Raw genomic sequence first — 12176 nt, forward strand, 5'->3', positions numbered from 1 at the left:
TTACGAACATTTATAATAAACAGGGTTCCCACGGGTCCTTGAAATCCTTGAAAGTTTGTAAATCTGGGGAAAACAATTCAAGGCCCTTGGAAGTTTTTGAAAATATACATAAATAGATACAAGTCATTGAAAGTGCTGAAAGTTTTCTGGGAAAAAATGCATATTATCTCTGTGTAGTGTAGGATAATATCATAAAAATTCTAGAATTTTTGAGCACACGTTAAATGCTTATATCTTCTGTATGCGGATGTTGATTCATACCAAAATGCTTTTTTGCATAGTTGTGTTTGACACACAAACGTCTCGGGTTACGTATGTAACTATTGTTCCCTGAGAAGGGAACGAGACGCTGCGTCTCCCTTCATACTTCATGCGTCCCTGTAACGCTGTCTTTGACAATATTTCAGATAGCGATACACTTCCTGGCTCCCGCGTCACCTGTCTTTGTCTTTAAGCCTCACCATTGAATTTAATATACACATTCAGATGCACTTAACCCTAAAGTGTCACCGCAGTGACGCAGCGCGAGTTCCCTCGAAAGAGAACTGTAACAATGTATCTTAAATGTATCACTTGAAATATGTCCCCACATTTAGTCCTTGAATTTGAGGGTATTGGACCTGGAAAGTTCTTAAAAGGTCCTTGAATTTGAAGTTAACTAAGGTGTGGGAACCTGAATAAATAATAACAGAATCTACAGCTATCCCTTTAACAAATACAACCTTATTATAAAGCGTTACCACTAAATAGACTACTAATTATGCATTTCAACAATTATTTAGAAATATAAACATCACAGAGAACTAAATTTGAAAAAAAAAACATGCATGTAAAAAGTTTTGAAATTTAGCATATATCACATTAAACATATCCTCAACACTGATTCGTACTATAAGATTTAATTCTCCTGCACCAAATCCTTACACAGACCAGCATGTGTACAAGTAAAAACGCCCTGAGAAAGACGCAATTTCTGCCTGTGCTTCTCTCGCCTCCTGAGCATCTATCCCAGCATGCACCGTGCCTGGCTAGCCGCTCTAGGGACTGCGTGACCACCATCAGTCACGGTTCTGCGTTGTGCGCAAACACACACACACTCGCACACACATCTAAGCGCCTCGCCGTGAAATCCTACTCCCTCGAGTAAGGGTGAAATACAGGTCTAGCTTGCAATGACCTCTCGGGTTTCCATGGATACGCCGCACTATAAATAAAACAGGGTTTTTCTTCTAGCGGTTTGGCAGAACTGTGGGGGCCTGCTGGTGGTACGCTTCCATTTTCTCTCACCCCCCCCCCCCCCTCCTCTCTTTTCATCCGTCCTCTTGCACGTAGGTGTCTCCTTCCTTCATTTCCTCAATGTCCATCTCTCTTTTTTTTAAATACGACATTCTTCTCTTCGTGACACAATTTTTTTAGACCAATGCAACTGACAAACAAAGAGTCTTTATAGACAAGGGCGGCTAGCGCGTGCGTATGTGCTCGTATTTTATTAAGTTTATGGAGGCCACATACACAGGTTCTCGCCTCTAGAGAGTGACTCATAATGACGCCGTTTGAGAGTAAGCGTGAGCAGTGGCGTACGGCGTCTCCTGAAGGGCCCTCATGAACCGTGAGTCAAGGCCCCGCCCACAATCAATGATGTCAACCATTAACATATACATTTATGCATTTGGCAGAAGTGGCATACAAGGTGTACTTTTATTAGTATGTGTGTTGTAGAGCTATAGGAATGGTTTTCTGTTTGTATTGGGGTGGGACACTACTTTTTAGGCATCTCTTACAGTATATTGTTGTCATTTTGTGGTAATATCATATTGTCAGTTTCAATGTTTTTTCGTTAGTGAGTGTGTAATTTACTTTATGTATGCATGAAAGATGCAACACAATGCAAATGTGAAGCACCATTGTGTCTGAGAATGTGAATGGATAATGAAGTGACGACACAACCGGCGTAAGTTTGCGTGTATGTGTCAGTAGGTTGAATGGTGGCAGATCATATATCAAGGTCATTGCTCTGTAGAGACATCTTAATAGTTACTCTGTCGTGCAAAAATACTTTAAACATAATTTTTTTCTAATCAACCCATGCACTGTAAACACATGTGCTGTAAATATTCAGATATAAAACTTTTATACAGTTTTCTATTGATGTATTGTCTATTGAAACATCATCATATTTTTTTAATAGCCAAATAGTCTTTAGTTCATTTCAAAGTCGGGAACCCGTATGCAGTTTCTGTGTACCTGGGTGACCTAAAAAATGTAATAAAATGTGTGGCAGACTGTGATGAGTACTGTTTTCCATAATGCAATGCACTTGGAATCCATGCTCAAGGAATCACTGACAGCAGTTTATTAAAGGCGGGGTGCATGATCTCTGTAAGCCTCTGTATATGTTGATATTTGAAATCACCTAAACAAACACGCCCCTACCCCAATAGAATCTGGACCTTCTTTTGATAGACCCAGACATACGCAACACAGGCAACAATGTCGGTTAGTAGACACACCCCTTACTGCTGATTGGCTACAAGTGTAATTTGGTAGTCGGCCCGAGTCCCTTTTCCGGTCCCTTTTCATGCACCCCGTCTTTAAAGGGATAGTTCACCTGAAAATGAAAATTCTGTTATCATTGTTTTAAACCTGTATGGATTTCTTTTTTCTGATGAACACAAAAGAAGTTATTTTGATAAATAATGGTAAACACACAGCTGATTTTAACCATTGACTTCCATAGTAGGAAAAATAAATACGATGGAATTCAATGGGTACCGTCAACTTTGTGCTAAATATCTTTATCATCATTTATCCCAATACTTCCATAATATTTGTTTATCCTACTATGGAAGTCAATGATAACGGCAGCTGTGTGCTTACCATCATTTTTCAAAATATAATCTTTTGTGTTTATCAAAATAAAAAACTCATACAGGTTTAGGACATGAGGGTTGGTAAATGATGACAGAATTTTCATATTTGGGTGAACTATCCCTTTAAAGTGCACCTATTTCATTGCTAAAAAAACTTTATTTTATGTATTTGGTATAATATGGTTTATGGCTAAAAAATACATTATTTTCCACATATCGTACATTTTTGTAGCTCCAGATTTCACTCTCTTCTTGAAACACACTGATTTGAAAAGCTCTGTGTCCCTGATTGGCCAGCTAATCTGTACGTTGTGATTGGTCTGAATACCTTTGACGTCAGCCGGAAATGTGACGCTCCTTACCATGTTTGAAAGATTCGGTTGCTAACAGGAGTTAACTTACAGGCTGTAATGCTACGTTTACACCAGCCGCGGTAGAGGCGTGAAGCGCGAGTGATTTCAATGTTAGGGTGATTCTCACGAAAACTTGGTTTTAAAAATGTCAAGCATGAAAATGTAAAAATGGCTTAAATTTACTTTTTTTCCCACCAGACATTGAAAAACAAAGTCTGGAGTAAATGGGAACATTAATTTAAAAACTTTTACTTATCATTTAACACTTTTTGTAACATAATTTAAAAAATTAGTCCTAAAAAATCTCATTACCGCAACAGTCAGAAAACATCAACACTGACATATTTTCAAAATGACATGACAAACCTGAAAGAACATAATTTGGAGATTCTGCACATGCATTTAAAATCAAAGTATTATGCTTCTATTAATTAAATTAACATTTAATAAGCATCTGTTGCGGTAATGATAATCAAAATGTCGTGTAAGCATTCTGACAAGACAATATTTCAAATTAACTGTAAAAAAATGATCTTACCTGGTAGCCATCTTGAAGTAACTGGTCCATGTGCTTGGTCACTCAAAATCAAACTTTATTAAAATTCTGTATGTGTGCTTACACTGTTCTCAAAAAGTGTTGCGGAGGATGAAAACATCAGGCATGGACACATCATTTTCCTAATTTTTCTTCATTATTATTATACATGAATATTCAGTAAATATTTTTTCTCTCATCTAAAGTAGTCTAGCAAAACATCCATTTATTGTTTTTCTTAATATTTTTGTGTTAATTTGATTAAACTACAACATAACGCATGTTCAAACACAGACGGACACATTGCGGTAATGAGAATTTCAGCAGAAAATGAGATAAAATTTACAATTATAAATTCTTATGTTGAAATCACACATTGTGCAAGGTAGAACACAGTATTGTGTTAATTCTGATGCTTTTTAATGTTACTATATTACACATTTTAAAGCTAAAATCATTAGTGCCGTGGTGTTTCAATGGTTTCGTGAGAATCACCCGTTAAGTCAATGTGAAGACGCGCTGATGTGCGTCTGGAGGTCTCGCGACACGAATGAAGCGTTTGGCGCAGCGCGGTAGACGCGATTCCACCTCATTCCACCTTGAGCGCCTGGCACGGTACGCGCAAATGGTGCTTTTTTTTTGTTTGACGCGAATTTGCGACTGACGCCAGAGTTGAAAAATTTGAACTTTGGCGGAATTCCGCGTCGTATTAACCATTCAGGAGCCTGCTTGCTGCTGTGGCGGCAGCCCTGCCCGGAGTCACTCATTCAACATGAAGACACGCTTGATATTGTCCGTGAGCAGTCACCTGGAGCTATACGACACAAGTTCTTATTTATATAGAGACAGGAATAAAAAGGACGTCGCTTGGAAGAGTGTCAGTGAGGACATTGGGCAACCTGGTAAGTCGTAATACACATTTCACTTTTGAGTCACGTGACGTTTATCGACCCGCACCGTTTATTTTCCCCCTGTAGTAAGGTTAACAAATATAAACCGGTAACTCTCTCGATAAATGCACAATCAACATCAGTCATCTTGCAAACAGACAACCGCATAGCACTTGCCCCTCCCACAAGAAGCGGATTTTGCCTCTGACGCGCATCAAATGCTTGCTTTTTCCGCGCGTTTACTTCGCTCTAGACGTGCGAATGCATTCAAACTGTTCAAGCGACAAACGCCCTTGGTGTAAACGCAGCAAAAGTCCAAAGCGGGAGGAATTTTGATAATGTTGGTCTTTACTAGATCACCATTCCCAGGAAGTAAACTGTTGCCTACAATCTGTGTGTTTGTTGTAGTCCAAGAAAAGAGATTTACGCTGGAAACGATAACTTGCGTCATCGTTACTTTGGGGTTGTACCTTTTGCATATCTTTAACATGTACTAATACACACTAAGGAAATGAAAAAAAATGTGAATCAGACAATAGGTGCTCTTTAATAATTCGTAAAAAATCCATATCCATGAGTCCATGTCTGGTCATCTCCGATTTTGTGGAGATAAAAAAATAGTATCTGGTGTTTTTTGTAGTTTTGATACAAGTGTATATTAGCGAGATTTAGCGAGAAGGCATTTAAGATCATTTGGACCCGTAAGCAGTGCATGACGTCAGACTTAATAAGCGTATTGAAAGCCACCCAATAAATTAAACATGACTCATGATGAGGTTGCATGACTACAACATTCATTTTGATCTACATAGTATACAGTAGTCCGTATTCAACGAATAAACTTACATTAAATTCTGAACACAGCTGTGGAATCTGTTCATAGGGGTGGAGCTTTGTTTGATTGACAGCCTTGCACCCTGTAATATCCGCATGTGTCTCGTGCCGTTCTGGCGTGATTGGATTCAGCAGACAGACATGTGATGTATATGTTTGAAACGCTCTTTCTTATCTCAACAGGGGATTTCTGGCTATGCGTTACTCGGATGGTGCTGTCAGTTTAAATATTCCACTCACCAGAGACTCAAGGCCAGAAGTTTCCACGTCCACTTTCGTGCTTTGAATTGAATATTTTAATTCAGTTTTACCAAACACTTTTGATCTGTATTCAGTGCAAGCATGTACACTCCATAAGTGTGTTAAAAAACACAAAAAATGCTTAATTGCCGATCAATTGCATGGCATGAAACCACCTCAGTTGGGTTTATTCATATTTCTCTCTCATTCTTTCATTCTATATATTTAAGAGTGTGGGATTATGGGTAATTGCGTGTCACGTTGGTTGTGGGCAGTAAGGGGTTAAGAGCGTTGAAGCTGTCGCAGTCCCTTTGGCCCTCGGCCTCCTGCCCTCGCTCTGATTAATCATGGAGGAAAAAACGCAGTAGACCGTACACTGCAAGACACGCACACACACACATGCACGCCACGCATGCACACGCAATCCCACAGATACACACACACACAGAACGGATTGTTTTCTCTGAACAGATTCAGACACACACACACACACACACACACATAGGCTTTCTCACTGCAGACCGTTTCGCTCTTGCCTGAGGGGGCGAGATTTGAAGGGGGGGTCTTGTGTGTTTCGGTGTGTGTGTAGCCCTGTCACATGTTGCAGGCAGCAGCACACACATCTACACACCTACTTTCCCTCTCACACACACACACACACACATCTATGCTGATCTCTCGCCAGGGGTCACTGGATCCGAGGTTCAGCCCACACGGCCAGACCGGCACAGCACTTTTTTCTCTCGCTCCTTTTTCCACTCTCGCTTTTTTCTCTCTGGGTGACAGTGGTGGCGGTGGGGAGGGTCTCTCTCTTCCTGCACACAACAGAGTCTTTTTTATCTGCCTTCTGAGGGTCCCGCTGCAGCAGGGAATTGTGTGCGTGCGCCCGCGTGTTTAAAAGGTTTACGATGCCCGAGTACCCCTGTCCTCCTCAGTCAGAGAAACCCCCCACCTTCCTATTCCTCCAGGAAACTTCTTCTGAGCATCTGAGTGGAACGGCAAAACAGTCGCGCTCTTTGTAGAAGCTCAGAAGAGAGAGCGAGATAGAGGAAGGCAAAGAGAGAGAGGATATCAATTCACCTCACATGTAAAAATTCTAGACCGGTTTGGTCACTACAGAGATGACAGACATAAAGCACCAACTTGAACCGCAAGTTACACAGCAGCTTCCCTGAAACTCTGTAGAGCCGTGCATATAGTGATGATAGTCTTTATGAAATATTAATAAATCTCTCGCCAACTGTGTGTCGGTACATCCAGAGGCATCTAAAGCAGGCAGCTATCATTAGCATCGCTACTAAATTCAATCTTTTGGGCAGTATCACCTGATTTCGGCCATTTATTTGTTGTTGTGGGAAAAGTTCAAGCATAGATGTCATATCTATGTAGCTTTTAGCTTGTTTGTCACTGTAATCCATGGGGTGATCCTGCCTCAAACTATAGATGCTTCCTCATCCTTGTTTCCTTTCCTTTGGGAAACCAGGAAAAGTTTCTGTGCGGTTTCAACCTTTTGAGATTTCGTAAGCTCAAACATTTAAAGACGGGTTTCAAAGTCCAAGTTTTTAAAAACAACTCATTGTCTCTGTGTAAACTACGAAGACGTGATAATGGTGACATAATGCACATGTGTTAATTCCAATATGATCTCACGGAAAGTCGTGTTATAGTCACGCAAAATTGTATCAATTTATTCGTGTCCATGGCACGAAATTCAGCTTTTGTCGTCTTCGTGACTCGCGCACAAATTTCTAGAAATCCGTGGACGACGTTATTTTTTGTGTGATACTATGTATTGTTTTCTACCGAGTCCCTAAGGTGACATTGGAGTAAACAAATTTAAAGTTTAGTTTCATGTGCTCACGCGAAGCCATGTGCAGAATTTTTTTTTAAGTTTAGTTTTGCGTGCTCACGTGAAACTATTGTGTGCGCACATGAATCTATTGCGTGCGCACGTGAAACTATCGCATGCTTACGCGAAACTTCACGCGTTAGTTTACGTGCGAAAGTGATAGTTTCACGTGCACATGCAAAACTAAACTTAATTTAATTTTTGCTCCATGTCCCCTTAGGGTATCCGTAGTTTTCAAATTTTTCCGCCTATTTTTAAGTTATTGTTGCTTGGGGTTGGGGTTAGATTTGGGGTTTGGGTGTACTATTATGTATTGGTTTCTACATGTTTTTCTTCCGCTTTTAAAACTATTCTAGCCTGGAGTTGGGGTTAGGGTTAGGATGTCTAAAAATGTAACAGAAAGTGATTCTAACCCTAACCACAAGGAACCATTATAAGAAAATAAGGAAAACTATGAGAAAACAATACATGAAATGAAACGTAAAAGAAAGTCGTGCAACGGACACAAGAAACTATTTTTAGAAATTTGTTTGAGTTCACAAAAAAGACATTCGTGCTCAAGGCACAAAAAAGTCGAATTTTGTGCCATGGACACGAAAAAATTAATCAAATTTTGCGTGACTATAACACAACTTTCCGTGAGATTATTCTGGTTAATTCAGCCTATAGATGCTTTCGTTGACATATGCACGTTGTCGCGGCCGGAGGAAGTGAACTTCGGTCTGTATTTATTTCAGTCTGGCTAGTTGCTGAACCGATCTCTGAAACCAAAACGTTGTCTTGAATTGTTTTTCATTATTTTTGAAAATACATTGTTTTTATTTATCGCTCTGTAGAAAATTGTTTTTGTGTGTGTAGTACTTTTTTTTTTACAAAGTAACGCTATCCACGGGCATGGCACCCATAATACATTAAAAATAGGGCCGGGACTTTAACGCGTTAATTAAGATTAATTAATTACACAAAAATAACGCGTTAAACATTTTTAACGCATTTTAATCACACTTATTTTTGAACCGCGGAACATTTCTCATTGGGTGAGTTTCGGTGGACCAAATATACTGGAGCACCAACTGGCGTTCATCATGACTTCAGACAACAACAAACCACAGTGAACATGAACGAAGAAGCGGATGAGATCACTTTGGTTGGTCCCGTGGATGGGAAATTTTTTTATAAAAAACGAACGGATGGAAGCGTCGATAAGAGCATGGTTGTTTGTAAGCTATGCAACAAGGAATTCCCATATCACCGCAGCACATCAAGCCTCAAGTATCATCTGAATGCAAAACATATAGCAGCTAGCGTGGACGTTAGCCCGACTCCGAGTACAACGACTTGGTTGAACAAAAATAAACAATATTTTGTTGCTTAAGCTTATGTATTCAGTCATTATTCATGGTATACTAAAAATCCATGTGAAAAAAATAACTTCTCAATGTTCTCAGGTCAAATATTTATATGTGATTAAAATGTGATTAATTTCGATTAATTAATTACAAAGCCTCTAATTAATTAGATAATTTTTTTTAATCGAGTCCCGGCCATAATTAAAAATAAAAAGTCAAAAATGTTCTTTAATTTTTTCTCTGTCAGCATTTTTTTTAAGTTCCTAGCCAGCGCCCGCATTTTTTATGATTTTCACAAAAGTTGAATGCCTTCCAGAAAGATTTCTTCTTTAAATATAAAAACATACAATATATCAAATGAAATGCTTTCAAAAAAAAAAAAAAACGTTTCTTCTTTGTTTGTTCTAATTTATCACCTCTCATATATGTGTAGGTTTCTTAAAAAATACCACATTTTGAGCAAAAAGCTTGAAATAATTGCATTTTTGTAAACTACTTTTGTTAGAAATCAGATTCAGAGCCAAGATCAAAACATACAGTTTTTACTGTTTTGAAAATCAGTGGATGCTTCAGTGGTTTATAAGTTGAGTAAGAGCGCCACCTAGTGGATAATAGCGGAAATATGGATTGCCGTAAAACTTGTCATTGCCAGGGAAGCGAATTCTCTTAATTGACGAGATAACTTGTCAATGGTGGGAAAAGAGTTCAAATTTATAACGTGTAAAATGCATAGCCGGCCCAAGCTTTTATGGGGCCGTAAGCAGAATTTTATTTTGGGGGTCCCTCAGTCTCCTCAATACATTTGAGTATTGTCAATGCTTGATTATTTACACACTATAACTCGAACATACCATTGACTTCAAAAGTTTTTAGAGATTATTTTAGATTTGTTTGCTATTTTTTATTATAATGAAAATAAGACAGACTTAAACTCTTGTGCCAACATTCGCAAACTCTTGCTTGCTAAGTATCGCCACTTAACATGCACTAATGTTAAGGCCATTACTCTGTCAGAAAGATTTGATCCACATAAGTGTAAGGGGCAAAACCAGCATCTTTAAAGGGCATTTCACAAGACATTTAAATTTACATCTTTGGTTTCCCCAAAGTGCATATGCAGTTTTAGCTCAAAATATCATATAGATAATTTATTATAGCATGTTAAAATGGCCACTTTGTAGGTGTGAGCAAAATGTTTCATTTTGGGTGTGTCCTTTTGAATGCAAATGAGTTGATCTCTGCACTAAATGGCAGTGTCGTGGTTGGATAGTGCAGATTAAGGGGTGGTATTATCCCCTTCTGACATCACAAGGGGTGCCATTTCAATGGCCTATTTTTTCACATGCTTTTTGAGAATGGTTTACCAAAACTAAGTTACTGGGTTGATCTTTTTCACATTTTCTAGATTGATAAAAGCACTGGGGACCCAATTATAGCTTAAACATAAAAAAATTCTGATTTTCTTAATATGTCCACTTTAAAAATAAAAGACCTGCAAAGCAACTGAAATCTATGAGATCTTTTGATTCATGACTTGTAACCTCCGCTCTCTCTTCATCTTGCTCATCCTTTCTTCCTATCTGCTGGCCCTTATCTGCCGTCCATCTAATTCTGTCTCTCTCCTTACCTGTGATTGTTCAAAAGGAGGAAGAAATGGAGGGAGATAAGTGAGAGGTCACTTACTCCTCTGCATGAACTCATTTGAGATGAGAGGGTCAGCGTGACGGCCCAACGCTACCGTCTGTGTGGACTGGTCGGACACACAGATGATAACTATCCCAGCTGCTGTTTCACGGTTTGGAATGATTCAACATCTCCAGCATAAACCAGATGCTGCTGAGATACCAAACATGTGGTGATGATATGGAAATATGTATTGAATGTTGATTTTCAGGACTGCTGATTTTGTTTGTCGCAATGAACTGGTAAAATTTTTTATTTCAACATCTGCCTGTATGTCTGATTGATCTGACTGACTGTCTATCTATCTAATCAATACGTCTACAGCTTGATCCTTCTGTCTGTCCATCCATCCATCCACCTATTAATATCTCTATAGATTGATCCGTCCGTCTGTCTGTCCATTCCTCATCCATCCATCCATCCATCCATCCACCCACCCATCTATCTATCTATTAATATGTCTATAGATTGATCTACCTGTCTATCTATTGATATGTCTATGGATTGCTCTGTCCATCCCGCCATCATCCATCTATTAATATGTTGATCTACCTGTCTATCTTTTAATATCTCCATAGATCGATCCGTCCATCCATCCATTAATATGTCTATAAATTCATTCATCCATTCGTTTATTAGTATGCATATAAATTCATCGATCCAACTTTCTGTCTATCTATATGTCTATTGGTTGATCTGTCTATCCATCCATTCATCTATTAGTTTTCTATAGATTAATCTGTCTGTCTGTTTATCTATTAATATATCTATAGAATGATCTGTCTGTCTGTCTGTCTGTCTGTTGTCCATTCATCATCTTTCCATATTTCTATCTATTATGTCTATAGATTGATCTGTCTTTCTATCTATTAATATGTCAATAGACTAATCTGTCTGTCTGTCTGTCTGTCTATCTGTTAATATGTCTATAGATTAGTCTGTCTCTCTGTCTGTCTGTCTGTCTATTAATATGTCTATAGATTTGTATGTCTGTCTATCTATTAATATATGTATAGATTGATCTGTCCATCCCTCCATCATCCATCTATTAAAATGTCTATAGATTAATCGGTCTGTCTGTCTGTCTGTTTGTCTATCTATTAATATGTCTATAGATTGATCTGTTCGTCCGTCTGTCCATCCATCATCCTTCCATATATCTATCTATTAATATGTCTATTGATTGATCTGTCTGTCTGTCTTTCTATTAATCTGTCTATAGATTGATCTGTCTGTCTTATCTATTAATATGTCTATAGATTAATCTGTTTGTTTGTCTGTCTATCTATTAATATGTCTATAGATTGATATGTCTGTCTGTCCGTCTGTCTGTCTATCTATCTATGTCTATAGATTAATCTGCCTGTTCATCCATCCCTCCATCATCCATCTATTAAAATGTCTATAGATTAGTCTGTCTGTCTATCTATTAATATGTCTTTAGATTGATCTGTCTGTCCGTCTGTCCATCCATCATCCTTCCATATATCTATATATTAATATGTCTATTGATTGATCTGTCTGTCTGTCTGTCTGTCTGTTTATCTATTAATAAATTTATAGATTGATCTGT

This window comes from Misgurnus anguillicaudatus, chromosome 16 (genome assembly GCF_027580225.2).
Source record: "Misgurnus anguillicaudatus chromosome 16, ASM2758022v2, whole genome shotgun sequence".
Lineage (NCBI taxonomy): Eukaryota > Metazoa > Chordata > Actinopteri > Cypriniformes > Cobitidae > Misgurnus > Misgurnus anguillicaudatus.